Source organism: Bufo gargarizans, chromosome 1 (assembly GCF_014858855.1).
Source record: "Bufo gargarizans isolate SCDJY-AF-19 chromosome 1, ASM1485885v1, whole genome shotgun sequence".
Taxonomy (NCBI): Eukaryota; Metazoa; Chordata; class Amphibia; order Anura; family Bufonidae; genus Bufo; species Bufo gargarizans.
Window position 1 is genome coordinate 395671674 of NC_058080.1, and position 10814 is coordinate 395682487.

Consider the following 10814-nt stretch of genomic DNA (forward strand, 5'->3'; position numbering starts at 1 on the left):
CACCTAACTTCTCCACAACGCAACTGATGGTCCCAACCCCATTTATAAGGCAAGAAATCCCACTTATTAAACCTGACAGTGCACACCTGTGAAGTGAAAACCATTTCAGGTGACTACCTCTTGAAGCTCATCAAGAGAATGCCAAGAGTGTGCAAAGCAGTAATCAAAGCAAAAGGTGGCTACTTTAAAGAACCTAGAATATGACATATTTTCAGTTGATTCACACTTGTTTGTTATGTATATAATTCCACATGTGTTAATTCATAGTTTTGATGCCTTCAGTGTGAATCTACAATTTTCATAGCCATGAAAATAAAGAAAACTCTTTGAATGAGAAGGTGTGTCCAAACTTTTGGTCTGTACTGTATATATAGAAGAAAAAAGGCAGCACTCCAGATTAGTGAAAAAAAGTGGATGGTTTATTCATCCATCTAGCAGCAACGTTTCAGCTCTCTCATTGGAGCCTTTGTCTAACTGAATAATATGTGCATAGTGGCATACATAAATAGTGCAAACAATTCCATAATCACAAATCAATGATTGAATAATAAAGTGCAAGTGCAATAAGAATATATCAATAGTAAAAGTACAATTCATCTATCATCATGATTATATCTAAATTGATTGTGAACATTGTCATATAAAGTGCATAACGTGATCCGTACAGTGAAAAAATCAATAAACATACATGATTACCGATCAACGTATAAAGTGTACACAGTGAATAACAATCACAAGTTGATTAAAACCTTAAAAAACTTTGGACGAGTCACGTTGAGTCATGGAGACATAGTGGAGTCTGCTGGCGTCCGGAAGAGCGGTCTGCGCATGTGCCGCTCCATGTGCTCTCGCGAGACACGTAGTACTACAGTGGAATGCGAAAGTTTGGGCAACCTTGTTAATCGTCATGATTTTCCTGTACAAATCGTTGGTTGTTACGATTAAAAAATGTCAGTTAAATATATCATATAGTAGACACACACAGTGATATTTGAGAAGTGAAAGGAAGTTTATTGGATTTACAGAAAGTGTGCTATAATTGTTTAAACTAAATAAGGCAGGTGCATAAATTTGGGCACTGTTGTCATTTTATTAATTCCAAAACCTTTAGAACTAATTATTGGAACTCAAATTGGCTTGGTAAGCTCAGTGACCCCTGACCTACATACACAGGTGAATCCAATTATGATAAAGAGTATTTAAGGGGGTCAATTGAAAGTTTCCCTCCTCTTTTAATTTTCTCTGAAGAGTAGCAACATGGGCGTCTCAAAACAACTCTCAAATGACCTGAAGACAAAGATTGTTCACCATCATGGTTTAGGGGAAGGATACAGAAAGCTGTCTGAGATTTCAGCTGTCTCCACAGTTAGGAACATATTGAGGAAATGGAAGACCACAGGCTCAGTTCAAGTTAAGGCTCGAAGTGGCAGACCAAGAAAAATCTCGGATAGACAGAAGCGACGAATGGTGAGAACAGTCAGTCAACCCACAGACCAGCACCAAAGACCTACAACATCATCTTGCTGCAGATGGAGTCACTGTGCATCGTTCAACCATTCGGCGCACTTTACACAAGGAGATGCTGTATGCGAGAGTGATGCAGAGGAAGCCTTTTCTCCACCCACAGCACAAAAAGTGCCGCTTGATGTGGGCTAAAGCACATTTGGACAAGCCAGCTTCATTTTGGAATAAGGTGCTGTGGACTGATGAAACTAAAATTGAGTTATTTGGCCATAACAAGGGGCGTTATGCATGGAGGAAAAAGAACACAGCATTCCAAGAAAAACACCTGCTACCTACAGTAAAATATGGTGGTGGTTCCATCATGCTGTGGGGCTGTGTGGCCAGTGCATGGACTGGGAATCTTGTTAAAGTTGAGGGATGCATGAATTCCACTCAGTATCAGCAGATTCTGGAGACCAATGTCCAGGAATCAGTGACAAAGCTGAAGCTGCCCAGGGCTGGATCTTTCAACAAGACAACGACCCTAAACACTGCTCAAAATCCACTAAGGCATTTATGCAGAGGAAGTACAACGTTCTGGAATGGCCATGTCAGTCCCCAGACCTGAATATAATTGAAAATCTGTGGTGTGACTTGAAGAGAGCTGTCCATGCTCGGAAGCCATCAAACCTGAATGAACTAAAGTTTTTTTGTAAAGAGGAATGGTCCAAAATACCTTCAACCAGAATCCAGACTCTCATTGGAACCTACAGGAAGCGTTTAGAGACTGTAATTTCTGCAAAAGGAGGATCTACTAAAAATTTATTTCATTTCTTTTTTGTGGTGCCCAAATTTATGCACCTGCCTAATTTTGTTTAAACAATTATAGGTGACTTTCTGTAAATCCAACAAACTTCATTTCACTTCTCAAATATCACTGTGTGTATCTCCTATAAGATATATTTAACTGACATTTTTTATCATAACAACCAACGATTTATACAGGAAAATCATGACGATTAACAAGGTTGCCCAAACTTTCGCATCCCACTGTATAGGAGAATATGGGAACCACAATAAAGATGGCCACTAACTAACTTTCTAGCAGGGAGCATGCTCATGCCCATACAGGACAGCAAGTTCCCTATACAGAATTGCAAAGACACACTCAAAGTGTCGAAAGCTCCACAGTTTTCAGCAGACAAAAGCTGATCCACAAACGGAAGATCGGCGGGTAGTCACCAGTCTCCGTACCGGAATGTCTGTATCAGAGAGGCATCATGGAGTGTCAGACCGTATATACCTCACTGTCCAGACCTGTCAGCATGTCCGCTCCGTGCCAAAATACCACCGCTCTGGGTATGGGCATCAGGGTATCACAATGATGTAATCCCGATTCCCTCCCTAAGCGGGGAGAGTCACGGATAGACTGCATCAGAGCATTACATGATATAATATAGTGTTTAACTAATGGACAAATCAATTCGTCAGGAGTCAGTGTCACTCAAGTTCCAATGGGGGCTAGAGAGACACGGAGTCACAGACAGGGATTGTCACTATTCATGAATTCCAATAAAGTGGTATCCCAACCAAAATTGATTATTTTGTAACATGTATTAATGGATCGCCTGCAAAGTTCCTCCAGTCTTCACCAAACGTGACCATTCCTGACAATAGAGTCAAAATTGTTGTCCTACAAAAAAAGAGGGGAACACAGTTAAACATATAGCACATGTTGTTTTCCCTACAAAGAATACAAGTAAAGAGCACATACATAACTGGTGACTAAATGACCCTGAATTCTACATTTAGACCCTGTGGCTTCAGAGTCCCTAAAGTATAAATCCAAAAAAGTTCTCTTCTCTTCAATAATTTGGTCCTGTCACCACCTCGTCTCAGAAGAGGTATCTGTTCCAAAATTCTAAACCGTAAATCCCTTTCAGAATGTTTAGCCTCAGTGAAATGTTTTGATACGGGAAAATCCATTTTTTGTTTCCTAATGGAATGCCTATGTTGGTTGAGTCGGGTTTTTACGTCCTAAGTAGTTTCACCTATATATAGAAGATGACAAGGGCAAGTCAACAAATAAATAACATGGGAAGAGTCACATGTTAGATAATGTTTGATTTTGATCATTTGACCAGAAACCGTGTGAACAAATGAATCACCCCGTAACATCAGATTACAATTTACACAATTATAACATGGGAAAAAACCCTTACGGGTGGATCCAAAGTATGTCTCACAGGTTTCCCTAGATGAGCCTATGTCAGACTTGACCAGTCTGTCACCCAGATTTCGACTTCTCCGGTATGAACATAAAGGCAAAGATTTGAATTTTTCAACATTCTCAAAATTACTTGTCAATATTTTCCAGTGCTTTTTTTAAATGGCTGAAATGTTATCACTATTGGTGCTAAACTCTGACACAAAGGGAATACGGGCTTTAGAACGTGTAGTATCACCTAATCCCTCCCTAATGGCCTCTTTGGCGAGGGGCTTAATTCTGCCTAGATGTTCTTGGATCCTTTTTTTGGGGGTATCTACGCATCCAGAATTTAGACCCCGTTTCTTGCAGCCTAATGTCTACTGAAGTGGGATCTTGCACTATTTTCTTGACTCTGAGCAATTGGCTAAATGGAAGTGACCTAATCATGGGTCTAGGGTGGTGACTCTCAAAGCGTAATAAAGTGTTTCTGTCTGTGGGTTTCACATACAAATCAGTGACTAGCATATCATTGCAAATGCTGACCTGAGTGTCCAAAAACTGTATGGTTCCCTTAGAATGCGTCAAGGTAAATTTGACACTGGGGTCAATGGTATTCAAAAAACGGTGAAACGTCATGAGGTCCTCTATGGCGCGGACCCAAATCAGGAAAATGTTGTCGATGTACCGCCACCACCCCAGCACATGGCTGAAGTGGCGGCTCACATAGACGACAGACTCCTCAAGATGTGTCATGTAAAGATTTGCGTAGGTCGGTGCCACATTGGACCCCATTGCAGTCCCCCGCAATTGCAAAAATAAATCATATTCAAACAAAAAATAATTGCGAGTGAGGATAAACCTCAACAAAGCAATTAAAAATTGTTGACAGTCAGTACTGTAGTGTGTCTTCTGTAGAATATCTTGAATAACCCGTATTCCCAATTCATGTTCTATGGAAGTATATAAGCTTACCACACCAATGGAAGCCAATAACGACCCTGTAGGAATACATAAATTGTCAATCTTAGTCAAAAAAATCATTGGTGTTCCTAATGTAGGATCTAGCTGACATGGCAAATGGACGCCAAATTTTATCTAGAAAGATAGCTGCTTGGCAAAACAATGAGTCTCTACCCGAGACAATTGGGCGCCCTGGAGGGGAGGTCAGTGACTTGTGTATCTTTGGTAAGGTGTACAGTATAGGTGTAACTGGTTTATCACAATATAAGAAGGTGAAAATCTTATCGTTGATAATGCCCTTACCTTTAGCTCCAATTATTAGCTCTTTCCGCTCTCTGAGTAGCACAAACTTGGGGTCATTGTAAATCCTTTCGTATACATTAGTATCTGCAAGATGCAGTCTGATTTCGGCCACGTAGGATCTGGTGTCCATGACCACAACCCCACCACCTTTGTCAGCAGACTTGATGGTGAGGTTGCGGTCCAAAGCCAGATCCCTAAGTGCCGCCATCTCTGCTGTAGTCATATTGCAAACTTAATTGGTGCTGGGAAGAATCCTGTTTGAGTCTCTCGATGTCGCGTTTGACTGCGATACCAAAAGCTTCAATAGCAGGATGATTAATTGCTGGAGAAAACTCACTCTTAATAAATAAACCCATGCTTTTTAAATTCAACTTACTAGTGTGTGTGACCTCAGATGGCGGTCTGTCCCTTTGGTCCGCGAACCACACTTTCAATTTGATTGCACGTAAAAACCTCTGGAGATCCATTTCTAGATCAAACCACTTAGTTGTACTCACGGGAAAATAGGACAGACCTTTGTTCAATGTAGATAACTGTGCGGCATTAAGATCAACAGAAGATATTTTTACCACTATATCTTGCGTCTCAAAGTCCTGCCCCGATGTGGCTGCATATTTTTCCCTTTTCCTCTATTCTGACATAATTGGAGGTACTGCTGAGATCTACCTAGTTGACACAAGGATTTGTGGTGCAAAATATTTTTTTGATAGGGTCATTGTGGTACTTGTAGTGCGAAAAGTTGAAAATGTTCGGAGATAACAGTGAGGCTAGCCAAGTCATTCAGGTTAGTGTAGAAGCAAAGACTGATATGCATAGTGAAGAAAATCAAGAAGTGGTAAAATATCATGTGATGTCATTTGTTCAAGATAGATTGGATATAAAGGAGAATATGAAGGAATAATCAATTGGTCTGGAGAAAAAAGTTGCAGAATATGCAAATTATATTTAGTCTAAGGAATCCAGGTTTGCTGATTATCTCTATCACATTGCTCATGTTAAATATAAGAAAGAGAAGCACCTATTGGTTCTTCAGTCTTGGAAATCCTGATGGTTTTATGGATGAACATGAAGCCCTTAAATCATCCTAGACACTGCCAAATGCAGTCAGTGTATTAATACCACAGGATGTTGTTATCCCTCCAGGTACTAATAATTTCCTGTTACCTATTCAGGCATCAAAAGGCCCAAAATTTAAGAATTTAGATGCATTAATAGGCCTATCAAACAGAATGCAACCATTAGGTATTTCAGTAAATCCTACCCCTATGGTGAATTTACAATTGTTAATAATGATATGTCAACTGAAGTCCAATTGTCTAAAGACACCATAATTGATATGGCTTTATATTCTAATTATTATACCTTTGGATTTTAAAATGTAATTATTGGACTAATGCCTGAATCGCATCTCACAGAAGAACAATTGGTTTGAACAAACATTTTATTCTTCTCATGAAGGATTGTTTACCATTAATTCAGTATATCCTTTTAATCCTGAAGAAGGTACCTGCAAGATGGAAAGAATCCTCCATTACCTTTGATCATACCCTTCATGATCAGTAAGCTGAGGAATATCATGAGTTTGCCAAAAAGGTCAGTCGAATCATGACCTCACTGTCAGGCTTGAGAAAGCCTATGAAATAGGTCAACCTGAAGTTTTTCCCGGGTTTATGGAAATGGTACAGCAGCAGATATCGTTGGCTGATGGATGCTCCAATGAATTAGAGCAGCAACAATTAAAAGAAGTCCTACTGGAATTCAAGGATATCTTTGCAAAAGATTCCTATTATTGTGGTCTGACTGTCATACACATTGCCAGAATTCAAACTGATCCAATGTCACCTCCCGTTTATATCAAGCAATATCGTCTTCCACTAGCATGTTATAATTCGCTAGCGAAAATAATAAGGAATCTCAAGGAGAGAGGTATTATAAGTCTGGTGCACAGTTCTTATAACAATCCTTTTTTTGGAATTATTAAACCAAATGGTCAATGGAGTTTATGTGCTGATCTCCGATAGCTCAATAAACGAGTATATATGTCCGGCTGGCCCATGCCATATATAGACCAATGCTTGGTACAAATGCAAGGCGCCAGGATCTTTACCACACTAAATTTCGCTTAGGGGTATTGGACCATCAAGGTAAGTCCTAAAGACCAATATAAATTGGCATTTACTTTTGGTAAAGAGCAATTTGCCTGGACCAGACTACCGTTTGGTTATATAAACTCAGGTCACAAATTCGCTGTGTTCTTACATAAAGCCATGCCTGATGCCACTCAAAGAGGGAATTTGACCTATGTGTATGACATTTTGTTGAAAAGTATCTCATTTGAGAAACATATCCAAGAGATGAGGCATGTGCTTAATCAGTTGAGAGAGGCAGGGGTTAAAATCTCTTTACAGAAGGCCTAATGGTGTCGTATCAAGGTCAACTTCCTTGGACATGAGGTTACTCTGAAGGCCTGAATCCCCAAATGAAGAAAGTGGAGGCTGTGCTGAAGTCTAAAACACATACCAATATCACGTAAGTTTATTAACAATTATGCTGAAATCAGTAAACCATTGTTGACCTTACTGAAGAAAGGTGTACCATGGACATGGGGGGAGGGGATCAGGAGCAAGCCGTGATTGAGCTTAAACGAAAACTCACCCAACTCCCATGTCTAGTTTATCCAGTGGGGGGTAAACCCTTTTATCTGGAAACTGGGTTTACAGACCTCAGTATTAGTGTTGTACTATGTCAGAAACAGGATAAATTGCATAAAGTTATTGCTTATGCAAGTAAGTCTTTAATGACTGCGAAAAAGCTTTATTAGCCACAGTCTGGGCCCTGCAAAACTTTAGAAGTTATATTCAGGGATAGAAAATCATCGTTGAAACGGCACACCAACCCTTACAATATTTACTAAGTGATAAAATTAGGGATGGAAATTTATCAAACAGTAGAATCACTGCTTGTACCTTGTCTTTACAAGGGTGGCCCTTTGAAGTCTGGTATAAACAAAATAAAAAGTGTCCGGTAGCTCAAGGACTTGCAGAACTTCATAATTCTTCTCAAAAGAAAGGGCTAGAAGATGATTTCCTAGAGAAACAAAAATCTTCCCCTTATAAAACGTATGATGAAAATTATTTTCCATTACTTCCCTGTGTCTATATTGATGGTTGTGCTTATCACACCACCGTAGGGGATGAAAGAAAACTAGTGGCAGGTATAGGCATTACTTAGACAGATGAATGCCCTAATATTTCAGTAGGATACAATAACGGTGCTAAGAGTAGTCAAGTAGCAGAATTAGCAGCTGTATACCAGTCTCTTCAAATTGCTTTAGAGCATAATATAAAAGAATTAGTCATAGTTACCGATTCCAATTAGGTACGGAACAGTTTTGTCGAATATATGCCTACTTGGAAAATAAATAACATGTTACGGTCTAATAACAAACCTTTGAAACATGTCAAATTGTTTTGTGCCATAGATGAATTAGTTCAATGTAATGGTCTTGTCCTTTATTGGAAAAAGACTAAAGATCATTCCAAAACCCAGAACATGGTCAAATAAGGTAATGATCTAGCCAATAAACTGGCCAAACAAAGGGGCCATAAATGGTGACCACATGAACATAGATCATTTACTAGAGACGATACCCATTGAAGCTTCCAGAGACATTGGGCCAAATTTATCATTACTCTGACAGCTCACTCCACTTTAACATATGGCTAAAGTCAGTTTTAGCCAAGTCAGATTTATGATTGGCCCTTTAAGACGGTAATAAATGTGGTTTGACGGTAGCAGTTTATCCGCCAGTAAGCAGCTTTACAAAAGTCGCACATCTTTACGAAAAAGTTGCAAGTTTTTATGAAAAAGTCGCATGTTCTATTAAAAAGTCTCATAAGATAAGCATGGTCCTCACTGGAGTGAAATTGCGACTTTTTAACGACTTTTTAAATTGTCCCAATAGTAAATCTGTCTAGAGATTAATTTACATAAGAAAACACGCCCACTTTCAGAAAACTGGCAAGCATAGTGCAGAGCAGAAAAAGTCGCAAATTTGTGCGCAGTTTTAGCGTTTGGGACTTTTTTGGGGACTTTTTCACTGCATTATTCTGACCTGAGCTAATGATAAATCTGGCCCATTGGGTTGGCTGCTGCTGCTCAGGCAGCACCCCCCTGTATAGCTGACAGCCTGACACCTGGGGCGGACTGCCCCCCGTCTCCCGTCCCCCCCTAGGCACGCCACTGGCATGTTGGAAGTTCAGGTGTTTTTCACCGGTCTCTGAATAGGTGGTTGTGCACTGCTGTAGATAACATAACAAGCCAGCAACAGGAAATAAAAATACTGGAGTGCACAAGAAACAATGCAGAGGCTGAAAAACCCACAGAAAGAATTGGGCAGAATTGGTAATGGAATTGAATATCTAGTCCAGTGCGTCAAATCGGTGAAAATTCACCATTCATTTTTATCTTTTTCTAAATTGGCTGCCTTCGACTAGACTTTCATTTTCTGAAAAAATTACCTCATGGTGAATAAAGAATAAGTACTTAAACCCACATTTTGCTGACAGTCTCAGAATAGATTTATATCATCTTTAGTGTTAACTGCAGTCAGGAGATTAAAAATACTACTAGGGTTTATTGAATTGATGTAGCCCTATAGTTTAACATAGAAGACCATTAGCTTGGATGTAGTCTAGGTTAATTGTTCTCATAGTGAATAAACACCCTGATATGGGCTGATAAGGAGCATAGAAAATCACTGACTCCATTTGTTTTAGCTATACTACATTTTTATGTTTACCACCTAACAGCTTCAACTTTGATTTCACCTTTATCTTACCTGGTACTCACTAATCATTAAGCTCAGCGGTTTCTGCGTCTCCATCTAGCCTCACAGTCTCTTGGATATACAGTGAGGAAGAGAAGTACTTGAACACCCTGTGATTTAGCAAGTTCTTCTACTTAGAAATCATGGAGGGGTCTGAAATTCCCATTGTAGGTGCATTCCCAATGAGACAGAATAAAAAAATAAAAATCAGGTAATCACATTGTATGATTTTTAAATAATTTATTTGTCTTGCACTGCTGAACATAAGTATTTGAACACCTGAGAAACAGCAAAAATTCTGTCTCTCAAAGACCTGTTACTGTGCCTTTAAAAAGTCCACCTCTACTCCACTCATTAATCTAACTTAGTAGCACCTGTCTGAGCTCTTTAAAGACACCTGTCCAACCCACAGTCAGTCAGATGCCAACTACTACCATGGGCAAGACCAAAGAGCTGTCAAAAGACACCAGAGACAAAATTGTGGACCTCCACAAGGCTGGAAAGGGCTACGCCACGCAATAATGTGCCAGTAGGAAGTGCCACACAATAATGTGCCAGTAAAAAGTGCCCCCAATAATGTGCCAGTAAGAAGTGCCCTCATAGATGCCCCCCAATCATGTGCCAGTAAGAAGTGCCCCCATAGATGTCCCCCCCAATCACGTGCCAGTAAGAAGTGCCCCTCATAGATGGCCCCCCAATCATGTGCCAGTAAGAAGTGCACCCCAATGATGTGCCAGTAACAAGTCCCCGCCCATCATGTGCCAGTAACAAGTGCCCCCCATAGATGGCCCCCCAATGATGTACCAGTAACAAGTGCCCCCCAATCATGTGCCAGTAACAAGTATTGTACCATATAAAAAAATAAACACTTATACTTACCTCCATGGCACACTCAGTGAAGCAGTGCAGGCCTCTTCCGGCCTGTGTCCCACACTGTACGGCTCAGGCGGCCTGATGACCATATCAAATCTGCTGATAATCTATAGGTGTATGGCCAGCTTATGTAACCTGTGAGTGAATGTGCCTGTCTTTGCAACGCACTAGACGCAGGAGTCTGTAACGCACTGGATG